We start from the raw sequence: 24,382 nt of genomic DNA, 5'->3' as shown, positions 1-24,382 counted from the left end.
GAGGTTTGCAGCTGACGGCCTCTCCCTCCCTGAATCTCTTCAATCCATTTTGAAAATCATTCTAAGTTTAATTCATTGTTTTAACCACCTGCTTTTAATGTTGGTCTTATTGATTGCCCTTTTAGTGTTTGTTTTTTATTATGACTTCATATTGTTTTTATTGTTTTTTTGGAGGGTAAAGCTGTCAATGCCAGTGTGGTGTAGTGGTTAAGAGCAGTAGACTCATAATCTGGTGAACCAGGTTTGATTCCCCGCTCCTCTGCATGCAGCTGCTGGGTGACCTTGGGCTAGTCACACTTCTCTGAAGTCTCTCAGCCCCACTCACCTCACAGGGTGTTTGTTGTGGGGGAGGAAGGGAAAGGAGAATGTTAGCCGCTTTGAGACTCCTTAGGGTAGTGATAAAGCGGGATATCAAATCCAAACTCTTCTTCGTCTTATCCGCAATGGCTGTGTTCTACCTCCACTGTCAGAGGTTGCGTGTGCCTCTGAATAACTGAGAATCACATGTGGCTGTTATGAGCTCCCTACAGGCACCTGGCTATACTGATCCTACCCCAAAAATATTCAGCGGGCCCAAAAGTGCTCAGCCGCCCCCAGGAGCTGGAGCCTCTGTCCAGCAGCAACCCCCTTCATTGTCTATCATGCTGTCCTCAGGACTGTGAGCCAATTGGCCAAAGGGTGCTATGCAAATACACAAAATAAAGAAGTAAACAAGCAAAGAAACCAACACAAGCTAGCACCCATCACCACATTGTGGATATACAAATCTGCCAAATAAATAAAAGGTAGCAGCACATCTTGTGGAAGTGAGTTCCACATCCTACATCCCTGCTTACTTTATACTCTAAACCTGACTCCCTGGGAGACCCCTGGGTTGAACGGGATCTGCTTGCATAAGCCTATGTTGAAGTTGGACACTACTTATGGGCTGTATCCAATGCTTCTCCTTCTCAGATTAAGTCATGCCCATTAATTTCAATGGGTGTCCTCTGAGTAGAACTAGCATTGATACAGCCCTGTATTTCCCTGGGCTTTCGCTACTGGGGGCAACCTGTAGGATAAGCCGTGTTTATGCTTCAAATCAGCTTGTAGACAAAATCTCCTCACTGTTTTCCCCCTCACACCCCTGTCCCCAGTTACAGCTGGAAATAAATGCCGTTCCAGACTTCATTCATGCCCTAGCAGTTTGCTGAAGGTTTAGCACCTGTTACCGAGAAGTTACCTTGGCAACGGGAGCATCGCATACGATTGCTGTCACCTCGGAAACACCCAGTACAGAATAAGCCCCTGTTCCCAGGGAGCCTAGCCAGGAGATCCATGCCGCTGTGGTTGGAGCTGGGAGAAGTGAGGTGTGTAATGCGGGTTGGGAGGGGCACGCATTGAAACTTCAGGTCAGTCTCCCCACACCGCAGTGTGTGTGTAAACAGCCAACGGGCTACATCTCATATGGAGAGAGGGGGGTCTCAAAATAGCTAGGAAAGAAGCACATCAAGAGAATGCCAAGACAAGGAAAACTGCTTATCAGGTCTTTCAGAATTAGCCTTTTCTTGACACATATACCAGATTTGATTGGCTGCACATCTAACCCAGAGCTGCCTACAACACAGACTGGCAGCATCTCCTCGGGGTCACCTGCTTCCTGTTCCTTTCTCCTAGCTGGAGACAGCTGGAACCTGGCACCTTCTGAAGGCAAAACACGTTCTCAACTACTCAGCTATGGGCTCCTTGGGAGCTGATCAGAAGACTCCCCAAGGAGACCATCAGGAGGGCTGAAAAGCCTTCTTAGAAAAGACAGCTCACGTGTACTCTGACTGCACTCCTCTTTATGAGAGGTGATCCCTGTTTTCTGGAACCTGTCCCTGGTGAATCACCGCTCAGGGCTTCTGGGAATACTCTTGTTAAATTTTTTCTCGCGACTGAGCTGCTGGTATGGTTATTCTTCAAGATTCAGCTCCCTCCCCAGGGTCTTTAGAAATCAAATCTCTCAGCTGGGCAAGGTGGGTAGTGCACCTTGCCTCTAGTGCAGATATGCACACAGCTCACGCATGAACGCTAAGTTGCCAGTGCTGCAACTGATGAGGTGTGATTTAGAACTCTGGAAAACCCATTGTGGAGAAATGGCAGCCCTGTTTGAGTGCGTCCGAGCAACATTTGTGGGTGGGAGGTGTATAGGGAGCAAAGGTGGTTGTGCGCGCCCCACCCCCCAAATATCCCTGTTCTACATGTGTGGACCCGGCTGTTCTTGGTTGAGCACAAAGGTCTGAAGAGGTCTTTGGAGCACGTTTGGATGAAAGTGCATAGAAGTCTCTGCATGACTTGAAACTCTTAATATTCATTCATTCATTCATTCATTCAGTATGCTGCCCTATACCTGCAAATGTCAGGACAGTTCCCAACATAATATTACAGCATTCCCAACTCCGGAGAGGCTTCTAGGAACACAGAAAGCAGAACATTGGGTTTTGCCTACACTCTTGGCAGAAGCTCTTCAGGATTTCAGACAGGGGTCTCTCCCAACTCTACCTGGAGATGCTCGGGATTGAACCTGGGACCTTCTGCATGAAAAGCAGAAGTAGCAGTAAGTAAGCCTCTCAGAAGTTCTACAACCCAGCTACAGCCCTTCCCCACATCTCAATTGCATGTGGTTAGAACAGGAAACTTGGGGCGGAACATGCCAGATAGGGGTGTTGGGAGCAGTGCTTGCATGCATCACACCAGTTTTTTGTTTGTTTATTTTTTTGCAAATATATCCTTAACAAAAATATTTTAAAAATAACTTGACTTTTACATCAGAGGAGGACAGGCTGCGGTAGAGTAAACGAAGACCGCAGCTGGAGTAGAATTGCTGGCAATGCGTCATAGTGTGGGGAGGGAGGGAAGCAATCTTTTGTATGAGAATTGGGGTGTTGCAAGCACGTTTCACCAGCTTACACTGGGGAGGGGGCTGAATGGCTTTTCCACCCACCACCAATCTTCTCTTGGAATTTGCAGTTGATGGGGGGGGGGCGGAATGTGTGTGTCCCAGGGTGTACCTTCAGTTCATGAAAAGAAACAAATTCTTCAGAGTGGTTTGAAAGCTTTCCTCGCTTCTGCTCAAACACGTTGTGCAAGATTATTATTAAGAATTCAGGACCTACGTAACCTGTTTGACCAAAAGCAACAATGGCACAAACGCATTCTCTCTGAGCAGCAATAGCACTCTGAAATCATATTCGACTTCCTCCAGCCTGAGAGTATCCCATAGAAAATGTCCCAGCATCCTCTGGAGTACTGTGTGTAGTTCGGGGCGACACATTGACAAACTGCATCTCATCCAGAGGAAAGCAGATAGGATGGTGAGCAACCTTGAAACCAAGTACCATGAATAGATCAGTTGAATTCTGCATCATTTCTGCATGTAGTTATTCAAAAGTCTACTTAGAGCCATAGCTCAATGGTGGTGCATCTGCCTTCCATGCAGCAGGTCCCAGGTTCAATCCCTGGCATTTCCAGAAGACAAGCTGATGGGGAAATGATGAATTAAAGATAGGAATTTTCAATTTTAAAGAAGTCTGAAAACAACTGGACGAGAGAGCATGACCAGATTTTGTTTCATTTCATTTGCTTTTAAAACATACACACCGCATTTTCCAACGTGTGCTCAAAACAGCTTATTAACTAAAGGTGGGGAGGGCACGGGGGGGGGGGGGGGAATGAAAACGTCAACAATAAAATCATTATGCAAATGGCACATTGATTCCACGCCAGGGCATAAAAGTTGCATTCTATTTGCTGAGGAAATTTACATGCTTGTGGCCCTCACTTGGTGCATGCAACATCCAAGGGTGCCTTAAAAAAAGATGTGACCTGCCACGGATCCAGCTCACAAGGAGAGAACGTCTGCCTGCCCCTGCAGAGCCCACGAAAGGAAATGCTTTTTGATGGGAGCCAGTTCCCATTCCTGGCTGCTGCACTTTGAAGGATGAAAAACACGACAAGAAGTGACGAATGTGCACATTTGGGGCTGGCGTCAGTGGTCAGTGTGGTTGGGCACTTGCCTATGCCCACAGCTTAGCAGAGAGCTATTGGACAGCCCTGCTTGATCCCGTTGACTGTGATTTAGCAGCGACTGAAGCAAGGCGAAGGGCTCCAGCTCTGCATACAGAAGGTATGGCATCTCCAGGGGAAACCCTCTGTCTGAAAACCAGAGGAACCATTGTCAAGAACCCATGCTATGTAGCTGCCTGTCAGTCACCTACAAGCTGCATTGAAGTCAGGACTTCAAACCACCTTGCAAAACACTGCTAAAACAGTGTTCGGACAAGGGATTCCAATGAAAACCTTTTCTTGAATCAGAGAGGAGTTGGAATGAATCTTTTTGAATTGAGCAGGATTTAACCTCTGCTACTGGGAAGAGGTGCAGCAGCCAGTGCTTTTTATTCTAAAAAAATAATAATAATAATGTTTAGGGGTACTCTCATTCTGACTCAAGAAAATCACCATTTTATAGTTCAAATCGGGGAAAATAAATACAGTAAATGGACAAAAGTACAAAGATTCACAAAACGTTTAGGGGTATGCATACCCCTGAGTCCCCCCCCCCCCAGAAAAAAGCACTGGGTGCAGCCAATGCAGGATGTAAGCTTGGCCTCTTGTCCTTCAGATGATGTTGCTAGTGATGTCAGCCAATGGACAGGTGGATGTGGTTTGGGGGAAATGGCCTCATGGGTGAATACTGGCCCATTTTCTGGACCCTTTTAAAATCCCCTTTGAAAAGAACTGGACTTCTTACAGTTTAGAAAGTGACTGGGAAATACACCGAAAAGTGAGGGATGGATGAATGTTTAATGGGAAGACATGTAAACACCCCGTGAATCAAATCATGATGGATGCTCGTTGTTTTATATATCCTCCTTGCAAGCGAATCAGAACAAATGCTCAGCAAAGACCAGATACAGTGATACCTCGGGTTACAAACGCTTCGGGTTACAGACTCCGCTAATCTGGAAGTAGTACCTCAGGTTAAGAACTTTGCTTCAGGATGAGAACAGAAATTGTGCAGCAGCAGCAGCGGGAGGCCCCATTAGCTAAAGTGGTACCTCAGGTTAAGAACGGTTTCAGGTTAAGAACAGACCTCCAGAACAAATTAAGTTCTTAACCAGAGGTACCCCTGTATTACCTAACCTCAGTGAAAACCTTGTGCAAGCAAATCAGGATGAATAGTCAGGATAAACGGATAACCTTAGGGTGATCCCCTTTCTGCCTGTATGGGGTTAACTGATTTTGTATTTACTGCACCCCCAAAAGTAAAATACGGTGAGGCTGCAGCTTGGGGTGGGAAGAAAACCCTATTTTAGTTCTGCTAACTGAGTTGTCAGTCTCTCAGTCGAGCTGCCAGTGCCACACAAGTGGCCTCAACAACCATATTACACACACACACACACACACACACACACACACCACTTTGTGAGGCCCACCCGCGCTGCCTCTCCCTGGGTCAGCATCTGACCCCTCCGTCAGGCATCCAGACAGCCCATCTCTCCACGGACGCCTGCGCTTCCACCAGCTCCTGTCAATCACCCCAGCAAACACTTAATCCACTGGCTCCCGAGTTGTGAAGCTAATTGAGGTTGTCAGTCTTTCCCCAGCTAGACCGCATCCAGGTGGACAGCGGCCCGGAAAAAAGCTTGTCGCTTTTCGAGGGGCGGAAGAGCACCTTCCGAAAGGGATTAATTTTTGCTGTGTTTGGTTTAGGTGAGCGTCACATGAAAAAGAATAAATAATTTCTCTTCTGAAGGCCGTTACCCACCCCCCACCCCAACATATCACGAGGGCTGGCGCCAATAAGAGGAATCACCAGGCAGCTGCCAGGCTTCTATTGCTGGTAACTACCCTGTGTTATGTCTCAGCTGGAGGATTCCTCCTCCAAGGATGACCTGGAGTCCCTGTGACTTAGGGAAGCCCAGAATGTGACTAGAACTGGGGACAAGTAAGAGCTGGGACTCTCAGACCACAACCCATTGACATTAATGGCTATGTAGTACTTAGGTCCATTAATTTTAGTGGGTCTTCTCTGAGTAAAAACTAGTTGGATGCAACCCCATGTATGCCACATAGAATCACAGAGCTGGAAGGAAGCCCAGGGGTCATACTGAGTTGCATACAGGAAAAGCGGGATATAAATGCAATAATAAATTCCCAAATCAAAGAACAGCATTACATAACACAATACCCAATTCATTAAGGCTATAGGCTCCAAGGAGTAAATTATATTGAATTCAGTGCTGCTGTCTTCTGACTGCATATGTTTATCTTTGAGTTTTAACAAAAAAATAAAATAAAAATTAGTCAGCTGAAATGCAATCTTCAGCTTTTCACTAGAAATCTTGCAAAGAAATGTTGCCGTTTAAACTGCTAGCGTGAAGTTGGAACCCCATTGAAGAACAGGAAAGTATCTAGCCTCAGCACTGGCTAGGACTGATGAGAGCAATGGTCCAAAACATTGGGGGGGGGAGCATCAGATTGGCAAAGGTTGCTCTATGCTAAAATGTCACAAACAGGCAACCCCCGATTTGCACGGGGGCACATTTTGGGTCAGCATGTGCAACAGCAGAATGCACATAAGCCCACTCTGCCCTCTTCCACCCAACCCTGCCCTGTCCTGCCCCTTTTCGCAGCCCCTTCCAGGTCGCCTTGATGCCTGGGTGCATGGTCATGCATCAATAAATCAGTCGTTGTCTGTAGTCAAACCTGAAATACTTATTATAACCTCGTTTGCTTGCCAGAACGAGGAAGGTCCATAATTTAGCGTGGCCTTCCAGAAGACCACTTACTCTCCTGCAGTAACAGAGGCAGTATGCTACCAACTTGGATGGTTTCAAAGGGGTTAGACAAATTCATGGCAGATATGGCTATCAATGACTACTAGTCATGATGCATATATACTACCTCCGTATAAGAGCCAGTGGGTGTCTGAATTCCGGCTTTTGAGAGTCACAAGCAGGGAGAATTGGTGCTGTGCGTAGGTCTAAAGGTTGGCCACTGGGAGAAGAGGATGCTGGACTGGATTCTACAATTCCAGACTTGATCAGGGCTTTTGATATGTCAAGGATTGTATAAGAAAAAGCACAAAACCTGGAGCAGCTCTATACGTGCACGCGGAGCACTGTGTGTGTACAAACTTGCCAGAGTCCACATGTTGAAGGGTATATTTATAAGCAGGGGCACATGTGCGTGTGTGAGTCAGGAACTGCCCGTGGGTTTATGCCAAGGTACAGCAGCCATGTGTGAGCTGGCCTGCTCCATGTCTGCCCAGATCAAGGAAACCACCTGGGACAAACTGAAAGGAGATTTGCAGAAATACGGGGAGAGTAAATGGGATTGGACAGGCAGAACAGCAGAAGGCCGTGTGGTAGGCTCTTGGGAAGGAAGGCTACACAGATAGACAGATTAAATAGATAGGAAGAGATGGGACTGACGATACAGGGAAGGGAGGGAAGGAGACTGGAGCCTACAGGGAGGAGTGAGGACCAGATGAATGGCTAGACCCAGGTAAAAATAGTTCTGTATACAGCAGTTCAAGGCAAGCAGAGAAGTGGCTGTGATGCTCAGCTCCCTGCAAATCGCAGTGGTCATTCTTTCCTTTCCTTTCTACAAAGAAAGAAAATAATTTAAAGTTTCTAGCCCGTATTGTTGCAGATGTATGCTGGAAAGTGTATATGACGCAACGTTTGTGTGGAATCTCTGAGCTGAATACCTCCTCCTCCTGCTTTCCCCAAGCAGTAGAACTTGAAGAAAACTGCTGTGCAAAAATAGATAAAGACAGTAATAAACAGAAGCACAAGCCGTACAAAAAATAGGAAAGACAACATTATTTTTACTTGTGACACACTTTGGTGTGACTTTGCCCAGCTTTCAACGTGACGGATCCAAACTCCCAAATTGTACTATCCCTTTAGAAATTACAATTTTTTTTTAGTTTCTACAAATTCCTAGGCAGAGCCAGGCACTCCCGCTCGTAGATTATATTGTTGCTGTTGTTGTTTATACACATAACATTCACATCCATTATTCAACCCACTTTCTCCCCTGGCCCTGTCCACTCCTTGCATGTGGCCCTCAGAAGGTTTTCCTTGAAGATAATGCAGCCCTCAAGTTGAAAAATGTTCCCCATGCCTGCCTTTTTAGGCCAGATTTGACCCATGGCTGCTCACCTGCTGACCCCCTAAGGATTCTCTTCCTACCTTCCCAGCATGGAAATGTAGCAGATTATGGCTGAGGTGGTGAGAGCATGGGTCAGACAGAAATGTGCCATGGGCCACAACCAGCCTAGTGACTTGGAGTTCCACAGCCCTGTCCTATAAGATGGAAAAACTTCGCAGCAGTTGTCTGTACACTCACTAAGGATGGGCAGACCTGTCACTATCTGTTCCTTTCCTTTTCTCATTTTTCCAACCTTAAGTTATGTTTGCCACATTTCCACATCAGTTTGCACTTTAAAAAAAAATTATCACAAAATTCACCAGCATTTTAGTGTGTGTTTCTCCTCCTAGGCACATTTCTGCAACCAATTTCCTGTAGTATAATACATCTGAGTAGCTTATTTTCACTGATACGCACACACATTTTTATATACTCTTTCCCCCAATGCACACAGTTTTTTGGTTGGGGAACTGCATTGCAAAATCCAGAGAGGTGTGAATTTCCAAGGATAGCTGTGTTTCGGTTCACCCGTTGCTTTAGAAAGTGAAAATTAAGACAGATTCACTTCGGAATGTAAACTGGAACAGATTTCTCCCTGTCCCTTGCACACTCTGCCCTTCATTCTGCCACACGGCAAGCCAACACAGAGTTGTGCACTATCAAACCCTCGACTTTTTTGCCCCCCTCTACACAAACCCAACTTCCTCCCCCCACCATCTCTCTCTCTCTCTCTGCCTCCCCCCCCCACTTTGACAGTCCTGCACTTGGGGAATAATTAATCTAGCAGCCTGAAAGCACGGGGGCTGCTTTTATTTGCCAGATTAATATAAGCAGCTAATTAAGACAGAATGTGCTGCTCCCAAACTGCAAAGAGGGAAGCGCAATGGGAGTGAGCAAGGGGGTTGCTGAACCAGCCACCCCTAGCAAAGGGCTACAGATAAATCACATATGCGGGCGGTCCCTCTTATCTTTGCGGTGGCTTTGGGGCAGCTCCCCTACATCCACCCCAAGCACTCTTGTTGATCGGTATAGTCCCCCCACCCGCATTCCTACCATTCTCTTTTTGCTAATTAAGGACACTGCGGTTCAGCTGGCAACAGGTGGGAAAGGCATCTGTGCCCACCAGGCCTGGTGCTGGCTCAGAGGTTTTGAAGATGCCATGACCCCAGCCCCGGTTTGGGGCACTAGGCGCCTTTCAACACAGATCAAGAAAAGCTAGGTTTCCTTCCACAAGCTGGTGTTGGTTACTTCCCCACCTCCTTGCCAGAAAAGACATATGTGGCTGCAACAACCCATAGCCCTGGGGACTGGAAAGCAGAAGGGACGTACATGCTAGCCTTAATCGTCGGCTGTGGGGCCAGGGCCACTGAGAAGCTGCATCCCCAGCCCCCCAGGAGGAACATCACGGCAGGGGAAGCCCACCCTGGTGCCAACCAGAAAGTCAGAGAAGGAGCAGCTGCAGGGAGCTGGCGTTCCTTCCCCAAACACCACCAGAAACCACTGCCTGTTGCCCTGTCATTGCAGAACTAAAGGGCTCTGGCCCCGTCCATTAGCCAGGGATGATGACGATGACAACATCTCGCCTTTCCTTCAAGGAGCTGAAAGTGGCACACATACTTCTCCCCCTCCCCATTTAATCCATAATCTTGTGAGGTAGGTTAGGCTGAGAGGCAGTGGCTTTCTTAAGGTCACCCAGTGAGCTTCTCAGCTGAGTGGAAATTTGAATCCTGGCCTCCCATCTGTATTATTGCAACCATTTGCTTGTAAACTGCCTTGAGAATCATTTGATTGAAAGGCAGGGATAAAGTGAGGGATAACGTTCACTTGCCCCAAAGCTCATAGGAGGATGAGTGGGAAATCAATGCAATAATTTTGCTTCTGTCGAAGGGCTGACCCTACTCCTGCTCCCTAGCTGTCAGATGGCTTGGATTGCTTATTACATCAGTATTCCACACGCTTGCCGAGCAGCTCAAGGAGTGTGCATGGTTCTCCTCCCTCTATTTCAGCTTCACAACAACCCTTTGAGGTAGGTCAGGCTGAGTGGTAATGACCGGCCCAAGCAGTCACCTAGTTAGTGCACTTCACAGCAAAGAGGAGATTTGAATCTGGGTCCTCCTGGCCCTAGTCTACGCTCGCCACTATACATCACTGCCTTACTTGGGCTGCAATCCTGCCCACACTCTCTCTTCCCCTTTCCCCCTTTTTATATTTTCACAACAACCCTGAGAGGTAGGTAAGTTGCGATGTATCCATAGGCCCAAAGTTATCCTGTGGGCTTCATGTCTGTATGGGGATTTGAAAGCTGAGTCTCTTTAGCCCTAGTCTGGGACTCTAACCCAATGCAGTGGCCTCCAGATATTGTTACACTGCAATTCCCATCAGCCCTAGCCAAGCATGCCCAACAGCCAGGAATGATGGGAGTTGTAGTTCAATGGCATTGCTGGACACCAATTCCCATAAGCCCCAATCAGCATGCTCAACGTCAAGAAATTATGGAAGTTGTAGTCCAGCAAACATCTGGAAGGACACAGATTTTCCATTCCTGCTCTAAGAGCATGACCACAGCCCTGTGAAGTCACACTAGAAGCCGTCTCCAGCAATGGCTACTCAGGTGGCTCTGAATTATCCCCTCCCCACAACCACCAAACAACATGTTCCTATGAGCTCCCTTTCCCACCTATTGTTGTTGTTGTTTAGTCGTTTAGTTGTGTCTGACTCTTCGTGACCCCATGGACCAGAGCACGCCAGGCACTCCTGTCTTCCATTGCCTCCCACAGTTTGGTCAAACTCATGCTGGTAGCTTCGAGAACACTATCCAACCATCTCGTCCTCTGCCGTCCCCTTCTCCTTGTGCCCTCCATCTTTCCCAACATCAGGGTCTTTTCCAGGGAGTCTTCTCTTCTCATGAGGTGGCCAAAGTATTGGAGCCTCAGCTTCACGATCTGTCCTTCTAGTGAGCACTCAGGGCTGATTTCCTTAAGAATGGATAGGTTTGATCTTCTTGTCCACGGGACTCTCAAGAGTCTCCTCCAGCAGCATAATACAAAAGCATCAATTCTTCAGCGATCAGCCTTCTTTATGGTCCAGCTTTCACTTCCATACATCACTACTGGGAAAACCATAGCTTTAACTATACGGACCTTTGTTGGCAAGGTGATGTCTCTATTTTTTAGGATGCCCACCTATTACATGTCCCTGAAGGTGCTGCTCCAGCCTTCCCAACCTGCTGGCCTCCCAATATTATTGGACTCGCAATTCCCATCAGCCCCAGCCAGAATAGTCAATGCTCAGAGAGGATGGGGTCGCAGTCCAACAATAATGGGAAATGGGGGGTGGAAGTATCTGTCCACTTCAGTTTATCTCCTTTCCAATCTTAAATTCAGTTCCCCACATCTCCATAAATGTTTGCTTGTGTTTTTCTTTTAATCCTCATGAAAATTCACCAACATTTTAGTGTGCTTTTTCCTAATGTATACATTTTTCAATGTGGTTTTCCCTAATGCTTTTTTTTTTGGTATGCTGTCATCAAGAATATATGCATTCTTGTGCATACCTTATTCTCCAGCCTTTCTGTACACATCACTTGGCTGGAGAAGAGCACTGCAAAATTTGGAGAAATGCAAATGTCAAAGGATGGCGTTCTTTGGGGTGGGGGTCCCCAGAAAGTGGAAATTAGGTAGATATGACTTTAAGTGCGACCTGACGATCTCTCCCATCCCCATCTGGAGGGCACCAGGTGGTGGGGAAGGACGCTCTAACCACAACACTACACAGTCTCTCACTTTGCAATTTTGCTCAGTAGCATTTTGGAGCCTGGGGGCAGAAAACCCAAAACTGCTTCCTTCCCCTGACACCCACTGCAGGGTAAAATAAACTAAATAATGGGCATTCTGGTGGCCTCTCACAGCCTCCCCAAATCTGCCGCCCAAGGCAGGCCTGGCTCCGATTGTGGTGTTGCTGTTTATCGGCACCAATAATGATTAACACTGACTGTCAAAAATAAGCCGCCATAAAAGAAGCCTGGCAATCAGGGAGCCCCTCACAGCCTGCGGCTCAACCCATCAGGGAAACCCACACCGAGCCCGACAAGCTCAGGCTTCCTGTACCAGAGTTGTTATTGATATGTAGACCAGCGCCTCTCTTTTTCCTTCCCAAACCGCACAGTTTACGCTCTGGCGGTTATATTAGAAAAACCCATCCATCTCCCTGGCACCCTCCTCCTTCTCCCACTTCTCTGGCATCAGGCGTTTCTGTTGCCGGGCAACCGCCGTGCAGCAAGGCTTTCCTTGTCATCACTCTAGTGCCCACTCAATTTCAGCAGACGTTTGCTCAGACCGCCGCTCACCTGCTCCCGGCAGTCTTTGCTCCACCCTGTCTGGAGGGCACATGCTGAGAGGATGCAACCTGTTGCAAAGTCCCTGCCTGCCCTGCACACAAACGAGAAGGGTACGCAAGGTTTAAGCAGCAGCAGCAGCGGCAGCCAGAAAGGCAGCAACCTACTGGTTCATGAGAGAAGTTCACGCAGAACTGCTGGTCTAGCCTGTCATAGTGAGATGCACAAAACTAAAGGCAGGCTCTCACTAAGTATCTGAATAGAGGTCACAGAAGGTGATGCGGAATTTGAAGATCAAGGGCACTTCCAGACTGTCATTAGGGATGGTGTGCGGTGGGAGGTGGAATTCATTTTGACTTGTGTTACAAGGCAAACCTACCTAATTTGTACCTTCCAAAAAAACACATGAATCAAAACGAAGCTGTCCTAAATCCATACTTTTCCAAATTTTGCAGTGCAGTACTCCAGCCAAGTAATGTGTACAAAAATACATATATGAGGGCAAAATGTACATATACATGCATACATTAGTGAAAATAATATATCACAATTGCAGTATATGAGGAGGAATTGTTTTTGAAAAATGTGTATATTAGGCTAAATTGCATACAAAAATATGCATATAGGGAGAAAATTACACTAAGATGCTTCATTATTTAAAAAGCAAATATCAAACTGATGTGGAAATGTGGAGAACTGCACATGTCTGGATAAATGAGAAACCAGAACTGACAGATCCACCCATTCCTAGCTACCACTGTTTTGGGGGTGAGATCCAGCCACTTGCTGGCAAACTCAGGTTGTTCAACTAATCGTGATTTAATGATCATGCACAATAAATGCATCACTTTTTGTGATTAGAATATAGAAAATGCCCTGAAAAGTGTCGGATAGCAATGCCATCTAACTGCCCCCGCCGGCAAACAAATCAGAATGAATGCTCAACAAACAGCCAAGGGCATCTAACCCCCTGACAAACTTCGTGGGCAAACAAGCCAGGATGGAATGCTCAACGAAAAGGTCACCCGGAAGCAACCATAAGCCTTATGCAGAAATGATTCCCCCAGGCATTCAAGGAACTTGCTGAGGGGGAGCCGGGTTGTGAACACTAGCCCTCCCAACAGCCCTGCCAACTCCAGTGACCGCCCTACTCCACCAAGAGGAAAGACTGAAGGTGGAGACTGTGAATACAGGGTCCCCAATCAACGCGGAAGAGTCTATGCAATGTTCAGAAGAAGCAAATGTGATGCACTCATTCAATACATGTGAATTGCACAGCATGCAAGAGGTGGAAGAGCAAGAGGAGAGGAAGTGGCCCTTTTGCCAGGGAGAACCTAAAAAGAAGATTCCTGCTGCATCAGGCCAAAGGGCCATCTATTCCGGCATCTTGCTCTCCCAATGCACAACCTCCCAGTGCCTACGGGGAGCCCACAAGAAGCCCCCGAGTGCAGAGGCAACTCTCCCCTTGTGTGATTCCCGGCAGCTGGGATTCAGAAGCCTACTGCCTCTGACTTTGGATGGAAAACATCTCCATCATGGGCAGTAGCTATTGGAAGCTGTTCAAGCTGATGACCAGCGCTGCAACTTGCAGGAGCGTAACTGAACTACTATTGTTGAATAGCATTCCAATAATTATACCAGTGTCATCTATTAATAAATAGGAAGCACCGGAGTGTGTGTTACACTAACGTAAGAACTTACGGAGAGCCTGCTAGATCAGGCCAAAGGCCCATCTAGTCCAGCATCCTGTTCTCACAATGGTCAACAAGATTCTTTGGGGAAAGTACCAGCAGCACTTTTCGCACTTCCCTTTCCCAGCAACTGGTTTCCCTGCCATGGAGGCAGTAGTCAGTCCCTTGTCTCTTAGGGAGGCCTTCTTGTGAGTAAATAGCCTGCTCGTGAGTAAAGATTTGCTCACAATAAAGGCAATGGACTAGGCAGGAAACAGGCTTTGCTGTAGAGCCGTGGTTCCCAACGTGGGGCACATGCCCCACAGGGGGGCAATTTGGAAGCTTGTTTAGAGCAAGTTAATGGCCTTTTAGGCTTCCTCCATGTGAACAGGAGTTCACTTTTTGAATAATAAGAATTATATGTCATAGATGGGGCATGGCCAAAAAAAAGTTGGAAACCACTGCTGTAGAGGAACCGGGTGGGAATAATCCCCTGTTGCTCATACTGAGTCAGACCATTGATCCATTTAGCTCAGTATTGTCTGCACTGACTGCCAGCGACTCTCCAGGGTTTCAAGCAGGGGTCTCTCCCAGCCACACCTGGAGATCCTGGATGGGTTTAGATCCTGGGAACTTCAACATGCAAAGCAGGTGCTCCATCACCGACCTGTGGTCTTTCCCCTTCATGGCATGACCCACCTCTCTTCTCCACAATTGTGTAAGTTAATTTTCTTCCAATAGGCACAAGGAATGACATGGTGCTATACAAAGCACTGAAGTCCCATTTCCTGATTCACTGAAAGCCTTGCTTAGTTCCCTGCCTGTCCACTGACCTCCTCTGCTGATTTCAAGTTTGGCTTCAGAGTGATGAGGACTAGAAACTTATTCCTCTGTATTTCATTCAAGGAAATCTGAGATTCTCAGGCTCTGCTGGTTTCCCAGGAAAAGCAGCACTGGGTGGGTGGGGGAGGAACTGCTGGCAAGGAGTGACAGGCTGTCCTCCTTTAGCAAACGATAGCAATGCAAATGAGCAAATGCCCCACTTTGCATAATCCAGAGCTAAGACCTGGCAATGAAATCTGGTCCTAGGCTCAAAGTCTTCACCCAGCAGTTGGTACGATATAGATGCCCTAGTAACACATCTGGGTACCTGGCTATATTACCAGCAGAGGGCAGCAGTGCCCAGTGCCAGCTGCCTACGAGATGGCAAACTGCTGAGAGAGGGTCATCTGTAAAACTGGCACGGTCCTTGGCCAATTAAAAATGCAGTGCCTAAATTGCAAACTGCGAAAGCTTCCCGCACCAGTGGAGCAGGAATTAAAGGTGGCTTTCGCCTGCGGTGAGCAGGAGGAGTGCACTGTGAGAGTGACCAGAGAGGAGCACCTCTAAAGGGCATTTTGCAATCAAGGTTGAAATGAGGGCTGAACAAAAAACTAATTGCTGCACCCCCACGCGACCAAATGGTGGTAAGCAGCGCTGAAAAACGCTTCTTCGCATTGCCTCTGCTTCCTTATTTGTTTAAAGTACAAGCTATCTCAAAATTGCCTTCAGGAGCTGTCACAGAGAATGGAACCCCACCAAGCAGGACTAGACCTGGGCCACATTCACACCACACATTTAAAGCACTGCAATGCTGCTCGAAACAGCCATGGCTTCCCCCAAAGAATTCTGGGAGCCATAGTTTGTTAAGGGTGCAGAGGTTTGTTGGCCTCACAGTTCCCAGAGTTTCCTGGGAAGAGGAATGGATCGCTAAACCACTCTGTAAACTGTAGCTCTGTGAGGGGAACAGGGGCTCCTAACAACTCTAAGCACCCTTAACAAACTATAGTTCCCAGGATTCTTGGGGAGAAGCCATGACTGCTTAAAAGGGTATCATAATTCTTTAAATGTTTGGTGTGACTGTGGTGTGACATTAGGAGAGTGTTGAGGAGTTTGACAACGGATCCAGTGGCCTGGAGAGGGGAGGTGATGGTGGTCTCTCCATGGCTGGAAGTCATTCAGCAGAGGTTAGGCAGACATGCTCTAGCCCTGACTTTCCTTCTTTGTGCACGCTGTTAAGATTTTTTTTTGTTTAGTCGTGTCCGACTCTTCGTGACCCCATGGACCAGAGCACGTCAGGCACTCCTGTCTTCTACTGCCTCCCACAGTTTGGTCAAACTCATGTTAGTAGCTTCGAGAACACTGTCCAACCATCTTGTCCTCTGTCGTCCCCTTCTCTTTGTGCTCTCCATCTTTCCCAACATCAGGGTCTTTTCTCTTCTCATGAGGTGGCCAAAGTATTGAAGCCTCAGCTTCAGGATCTGTCCTTCCAGTGAGCACTCAGGGCTGATTTCCTTCAGAATGGATAGGTTTGATCTTCTTGCAGTCCATGGGAATCTCAAGAGTCTCCTCCAGCACCATAATTCAAAAGCATCAATTCTTTGGCAATCAGCCCTCTTTATGGTCCAGCTCTCACTTCCATACATCACTACTGGGGAAACCACAGCTTTAACTATACAGACGTTTGTCGGCAAGGTGATGTCTGCTTTTTAAGATGCTGTCTAGGTTTGTCATCCCTTTTCTCCCAAGGAGCAGGCGTCTTTTAATTGCTGTCACCATCTGCAGTGATCATGGAGCCCAAGAAAGTAAAATCTCTCACTGCCTCCATTTCTTCCCCTTCTATTTGCCAGGAGGTGATGGGGCCAGTGGCCATGATCTTAGTTTTTTTCATGTTGAGCTTAGGCCCTTCCAACGCTATGATTCTATGAGGTCATCACACAGGTAAGCATGACTGGCTATGATTTTTGTTTAATGACACCCAGTGACATTGTTATACCCAGACAAAGCAGGGAGATGCCATCCTTCTATCGACAGGATCCACTGGATGGGATACCTTGTGTGACCAATTTAAGAAGCTGGGTGTGGGGGTTTTCAGAGGCAAGCTGTCGCTGAACATGAGAGCTTTCCAGAAACTTGGAAGAATTACAGTAGAGCTGTCATTGCTCGTGGTACACATGCTTACTTGGTGTGTTCTTCCAGAGTCTCAGATTAAATCGATTTTGCAGCATTTTGTGGCTGTTCAAGCTGTACCACCGAAAAGCCCAAACAAGCCCTTAGTAGCGTAACCGAGACTGCTACAAATTAAGACATATGTACGTTTTGAACTGACTGTCATGGATGCTGAATGAGAAATGCCTTTCCAACACTTTCTCCAATGCTTGGCGAATTTTAAGAACAATAAGACAATCTTATTGTGTATTTTTAGTATGCCTATATCTGTGTTCCTTTAAAAATAAACTATGTAGCCTAAAAGAATTCCACTACCCTTTAGAAACACCCTTGTAAAATGAGGTTTTCTTTAGGAATAAAATTGCCTCGACCATAAACTACATCTACTCTGGTCAAGCCAATTTCAGGACACCATCGGTTATGGCAGGGATTTTCAGACTGTACCCTAGAGTGTCTAAGATTCCTTCGGAAGTTCAACAGAAGCTCCAAAGAGAAGATCAGTCATGGTGTTCAACTGACGCTGAAAGACAGGTTGCCTACCACTAACAGAAGTGCCTCTCTGGGTGGGGCAGAGGCAGCAGGATGGTCAGTGCGGTGCAAATTCACCGGCAGAACCAATGCAGCGTCTCCACCACTGCACTCATCCCTCTCTCTGTCCTGCTACTCAGCAGTGACTCACCTGCCAGGAAGCTAGTGTAGTGGCTAGCACAGTGGATCAATACCAAAGCTGAACCTGGAAAATGAAGCTACAGGCCATGTTGGGTATGTCCTAGACCACGCCCACAGTTCACATATAACAGGAATTGGGGAATGCCTGAACGCTGTCCTCTGAGCCTCCCTAGCTGCGCCAACTTTGGGTGATACCCAGTTCCTGGTGAGGGAAGGGTATGCTTGGCATGCTTCTCTTAGGCAGAGATATGTGAATATTCATTTACTATATTTCTAAACATTTAAATCTTGTTCCTATCCATCTACATGAATTTCCACTTTGTATTCTTTTTATAAAAAACCCCGGAACATTCATATTGTTATTTTGCTGCTGATTTATCGACTTTATTTTGTTTCATTGGCTTATTTAATTGGAAATGTTGATATTAAGTATTGATTTCTGTGATAAGCAATTTTTGAATTATTGATTGCTATACCTTCAAATTCAGGCCGATTTGATTTGTTCGTGGTTTTTGCATTATTGATAGGGGATTGAGATTTGGATATTACGCAGATAGGGTAATATCTGTTAGTGTATTCTACTGCTTTGCCATTGTTGTGATTTGTTTTGAGCTCAAATTTCTTACTGGGAGCGTGGCCTACGGATATCTAATCTAATGAACTTCCTTATACATAAAGGCTGACGTAGCATAATGGCTAACAGAGTAATCTTAGGCCATATCTCCACCATCCATTTAAAGCAGCATCATGCTACTTTAAAAGATCATGGCTTCCCCTGCAAAGACTCCTGGGAACTGTAATCAATCAATCAATCAATCAATCAATCCCTTTATTACGGTCAATGACCAGTATTCCAGGAACTATAGTCTGTTAAGGATGCCAAGAGTTGTTAGGAGACTCTTAATCCCTCAACAGAGCTACAATTCTCTGAGTGGTGTATCAATACATCCCTTCCCAGGGAACTCTGGGAACTGTAGTTGAACAATCTCCCCCAGGAGGTTGTGGACTCTCCTTCCTTGGAGGTTTTTAAGCAGAGGTTGGATGGCCATATTTCATGGATGTTTTAGCTAAGATTCCTGCATTGCAGGGGGCTGAACTAGATGACCCTTGTAATTCTACAATTACATGATTCGGTGTAGCTCTGTGAGGGGAATAGGGTTCTCCTAACAACTCTGGGCACCCCAAACAAGCAAGCAACCGAAGCAGAAACATTTGCTGTGAAGTAGGACAGTTGCAACCATCTCCCACCACCACCTTTGCCCATGTGAAACCACCAACAGGTGAATTGTACTCGTACTATGCAAGCTGGTCGAGATGCACAGTTCCTGCACCAGCAGAATGTCTATGGGATCCTAGACATCAGGGGTGGGGAACTTCAGATCATTCTATTGGGCCACGCCCCTCACGCTCCTTGTTTTCACCCTCCTTGAATGCTTTTGCCTAGCTAGAATATGTCCTCAAACCCTCATAATCCCGTTTGCTTTCCTGGATGGAAGACAGAGAGCGCTGTGTTGAGAAAACAGCCCACTGTACCAAAGTAACATTTACATGTGTTGCTCCACCTTATTCTCCCTATAGCCATGCCCACCATTGGCCAGTGCCCGCCTCCCCCAAGGAGGCTGCCCAGAAGGGGATGCACTTGTCGGACTGAAAAATGTTCTCCGCTCTTGATATAAGAAACAATCTTTTACTTGTCTGTGGCCAACTTTTCTCACGTCAAGGAAATAATCTCAAACCAACAGGTGCAATCTGGGATCAAGGAAGAAGGGGTCCCAGGATGTGAAGGCTCTGAGGATCCGCCCTCCCTCTCCTCAAGTGCTGCCATCTCTTGTGTGAGGGATTAAGCTGTTCTGGGCCAACCAAAGATCTCTCTCTCTCTCTCTCTCTCTCTCTCTCTCTCTCTCTCTCTCTCTCTCTCTGTGTGTGTGTGTGTGTGTGTGTGTGTGTACAACAGAATGGATTCTGCAGGCAGAAATAGCTGTTTGGTGAAATGCAAAAATTTGGCAGAGAAAATCACAGACTAATAAGGGCACTTCATTAGTGCCGCAGAACAGGGAAATGACAAGGGATGAATAAATATTTATGACGTTTGCCATCGTTCCTCCTGGATTCATTAGGCGAGGCAAAGCAGAAGGGTTTCCTTTTTTGCACGCTCTCTGTGTGTGTGTGTGTGTTTGTGTGTAAAGTGCAAGAGACTTGTCACTGCAATGGGATAGAATTCTATTTGTTTAAAATACTGACATACCCTGCCTTTTCTGTCCACCCAGATGCAGCTTAAGATCAATCTAAAACTATCCATTTGAATACACACCTGATGGCAGGTGGCGTGGCTTCAGCAAAACGGCTTCACAGCCCAGAGGAGGACGGGTAGGGATGGGGAAATTCTCTAAGTTTCTCATTTTTCAAATCTTATGTTCTCCACATTTCAACATTGGTTTGAGGATTTTTTCTTTTAAATTCAGCTGCTTTTCCATGCCAAGGTTATCCTAATATACACATTCTTTTGTATACAGTTTTGCTATTATACTCATCTGGCAAAGCAATTTTCCCTAATATGTTCTTTTGGTATGTTCTTTTGTATGCACACATTAGCCTAGTTTACAGTAAGCCTACAACTTCCGCAGAGCTTACATTCTGGGGAACATAACCTATAGACAAAATCACGTATAGTCAAAACACATTGGTTCAATGGCAGGTGGGATTGCCAGTGTCTTTTTCCCCCAGACGCCTGCCCCCTTCCTTATCCCCCTTAATAAAAATATTAATTGCCAGGCACATAAAGCTGAATGTGCACATTAAATGCATGTAGGTTGCAGTCTTACTGTATGCAGTTTTGTACACACTACTTGGCCAGAGAGCTGCATTGCAAAATTCAGAGAAGTATGAATTTCAGAGGATGGCTGTGTTTCAGTTCTTGAATTGCTTTGGAAAGTACAAGTTAGGAAGGTCTGCCATTAAATGCGAATTGAATTCCCCCCCCCCTTACTGCTGGGCTCTAACAGATCCACAGATTCCCTGTTCCTGGTTTAGAAAGAATACAGCTGCTGCACTGGAGTCCTTTGGGAGGAAGGGCGGTATATAAATTTAATTATTATTAACAACAACTACAAGCAGCAGCGGTAGCAGCAGCAGCAAGGGAACCCATGAGAGAAGTTTATAAAATTATGCATAGTACCGAGTGAGAGCATTTTCTGTTCCCTTCTTTCACAGTACAGTATAATAATCCAGAGGTTGTAGCCAATGCTAGTCCTGCTCAGAGTAGACATACTGAAGTTAATAGACACGGCTAATTTAGGTCCATTATCAACAGATCTTCTCTGAGTAAGACTTTGTTGGATACAACCCCAGGCCACCTATCAAAAGCAATGAGGTAGATATTCAAGTCAGAGAAAGATAGGCCTTCTCTCTCTCTCTCTCTCTCTCTCTCTCTCTCTCGCTCTCTCTCTCTCTCTCTCTCTCTCTCTCTCTCTCACACACACACACACACAATTGATTGTATCTGCTGCCACATGCTTTGGTGTTGATGACAACCTCTCTTCAAAGTATTTGGCAGAATGAGGTCTTCCCCAGTTCTGCTCCTTGACACCTTTTTAGTTGGAGATGCACAGAGAGCATGTTCTTTTGCCACTTGAGTCACAGGCCCTCTTTATGTGTGTGTGGTTCAATGGTGAGAACATCAGTTGATCACCTCTGAACTTTGGCTTCAAACCTCCTAGGGCTTGGCCCCAGTTGCTCCTTCTCTAAAATGGGAACAACTGGAGGGGAGTATCCTACTTTAAGAAGTATTCCTTTGAAAAGTGTTTGGTACTACAATACGCTAGCAAGTGTACAACCGGGAATTTGTTCTCAATGACTTTAGACAGATTTCTTTTTATATCAGGCATGGGAAAAACTGTGGCCCTTCAGATATTGCTGGACTGCAACTCCCTGACCATTAGCCATACTGGCAGGGGCTGATTGGAGATGGAGTCGGAAGAAGCTACAGGTCCCCCGCCCCCATTCTGTACCCTCCCAGACAATCTAATATGGAGATATGCTCACATCACACTGTACAGTAACGGGACTAAATTGTATACCCAACCGGTGCTTTGTATGAACTGATTCAATTTAATGAATTCACTGAATTAGTTCAATAATCTCTGAACAACACCTGAAAGTAGTTCCCATAATTGTCCGGTAAACCAAATGTGATTTAATTATTTGGTGTTTTTTTATTAAAATTAGTGGGTGGTTCCCTAGACCGGATGGATACCACCCTTCCTCTGAAAATCACAGATCACAGCATAAAAATACAAACTGAGAACAAAAAATAAACAATAAAACAAAAACAAACCAATAACACTCCCTCCCACAAATACATTTAAAAGGCCACAGAATGTTAATCAGACAAAGACCTGGTTATAGAAAAATGTTTTTGCCTAGTGCCTAAAGATATGTAATGAAGGCACCAGGCGAACTTCCCAGGGGAGAGCATTCTACAAACTAGGAGCCACCACAGAAAAGGCCCGTTCTCATGTTGCCACCCTCCGGACTTCTCATGGAAGAGGCACATGAAGAAGGGTCTCAGATGATGATTGCAGGGTCCAGGTTGCTTCAAATGGGGAGAGACCATCCTTGAGGTATTGCGGTCCTGAGCCATTTAAGTCTTTATAGGTCAAAAACCAGCACTTTGAATTAAGCCTGGAAACTAATTGGCAGTCATTGCAGTCGGGCCAGGATCAGTGTAATATGCTCAAACCATCTTGCTCTGGTGAGCAACCTGGCCACTGAATTCTGTACCAGCTGAAGTTTCCAAACTGTATTCAGAGGCAGCCCTAACTGTAATGAGTTGCATTAATCTAGCCTAGAGCATAAATGACAGAAGTTAAGCTATCCCTGTCCAGATAGGAGCACAGCTGGACCACCAACCAAAGCTGATGGAAGGCACTCCGCACCACTGAGGCCACTTGAGCCTCAAGCGACAGCAAAGGATCCAGAAGTATCTGCGAGCTACATACTTGCTCCTTTAGAGGGAGTGTAACCCCATCAAAAGCAGGCAACCTCCCATCCATCCGGTCTGGGGAACCACCCACTAACAGTGCCTCAGTCTTATTTGGATTGAGCTTCAGTTTGTTGGCTCTCATCCAGTTCATTACCATGGCAAGACAACACTCCAGAACATCCACTGCCTCACCTGCAGATGGAAAGGTATAATTTCATTTTTGGGTAGAACTTGGAACAATTTTAATTCTCATACCTGTGGTTTTTATTCATAGACTCTTCGAGCTTAAAGATCATAATTGCTGGGGGAAATAAATTTTAAAAATCCTATTCCACCATCTGCATGTTTTTATTTTTCCGTAGTTGTTGTTTTAGTTTTCTTAAGTATATTTTATATTTCAGCGTAGCAGCTTGCAACATTCTGAATTATTGGGGGGGGGGGGGAGATAGCCAAGGAACATTTGGATGAACTGGAATTGAACTGTGAACTGAACATGAACGAAACAAGTTCTTTTTGAATAGGGACAAAGGTAAATTGGAATTTGTTCCTTTTTGGACATCTTAAACTTGAACTAGTTCCTTTTTTTAATGAACTTTCCAGGCTCTGCACCCAATGAAGGGGTGGCTCAATTTATTTAATGCCACGAGACTTTAAAATCACACCATCTCTTATTTATTCTTATGTCCTTTACATCATTGGGAAATTTTCCTCTCTTCCCCAACCAGTTTAAATCAGGTACTTCCATGTTTACACCATAAGTGGGTCTGGCCCAGTGGATCTTAAGAAGGAGGCAAAGGTCAAGTTTTGCAGCAGAGAGGGAGGGAGAGAGGAAGTGGGCGGGGAGAGCACTTAGGCCCCTTTCAGACCTGGCCCCATCATTCAAACCCTACTCTGTGTCTCTATAAGCTGCAGCTTCTCCTGCTTGAGAAGCCTTTCCCCGCCACCACACCCCTGACATTTCAGCCACCCAGTTGTCATTTGCAGCTGCTTGCAATGTTATGTGTGTGCAGCATAGTCCAGATTGGAGGATGCAGATCAAAGAAAACTTGCAAGGATGCTAAAGGCATCACAGCTCCCTATTCCTCAGCCTGGACCAAATTACCAGCGGCAGCAGCAGCAGCGGCGGTAACGCTTAGTACAAACCAACAGCGCTCTTGATCTCATCTGGCGTGTGTGTGTCACAGCATCCTCCCTTTCCGGAGCGTGTGGCACACAGGCACACACACACACACACACACACACACACACAGGGATCTCGACATCTCACTGCCTTCTGCTCCTTACAGGAACAATACCCCTGGCCTAATCCCTTTCATTTCTATCCCTCTCTCTCTCTCTCTCACGTCGCCACCACCTCTCAGTGCTGTATCCCCTGCTCTGCACCCCCACCATGCCATCTCCTATTCCCTTCTCCATCGGTTATTTTGCTCCTGCTACTGGAATAAGCGGCTGGCTGTCGTGATAAACTTTGCAAAGGGGAGAGAGAGGGCTTCTCTGCCCATCCCCAACCATACAGCACAAACCCTCCTCCTCCGATCAGGTAAGGCAATGTCGTTTTAT

General features: G+C 46.3%; 2 protein-coding genes across 6 annotated transcripts in view; one reads left to right on the top strand and one right to left on the bottom strand.

Moving 5' to 3' along the window:
• The window catches only part of MACROD1 (mono-ADP ribosylhydrolase 1), a 309,756-nt gene that overhangs the window by 82,337 nt on the left and 203,037 nt on the right, over window positions 1-24,382 (bottom strand). The gene's annotated exons all lie outside the window — the stretch shown is intronic.
• FLRT1 (fibronectin leucine rich transmembrane protein 1) overlaps window positions 24,055-24,382 on the top strand; it is a 158,405-nt gene continuing 158,077 nt past the window's right edge. For both annotated transcript variants that reach the window (XM_083591783.1, XM_083591782.1), the window contains exon 1: window positions 24,055-24,362. The gene's annotated coding sequence lies outside the window, so the exon portion shown is untranslated. The remainder of the gene's footprint in view (window positions 24,363-24,382) is intronic.

Source organism: Podarcis filfolensis (assembly GCF_964270895.1).
Source record: "Podarcis filfolensis genome assembly, chromosome: 16".
In the NCBI taxonomy this organism is placed as follows: domain Eukaryota; kingdom Metazoa; phylum Chordata; class Lepidosauria; order Squamata; family Lacertidae; genus Podarcis; species Podarcis filfolensis.
Note: the sequence above shows the minus strand (reverse complement) of the source record. Positions and strands in the feature narration are given on the sequence as shown.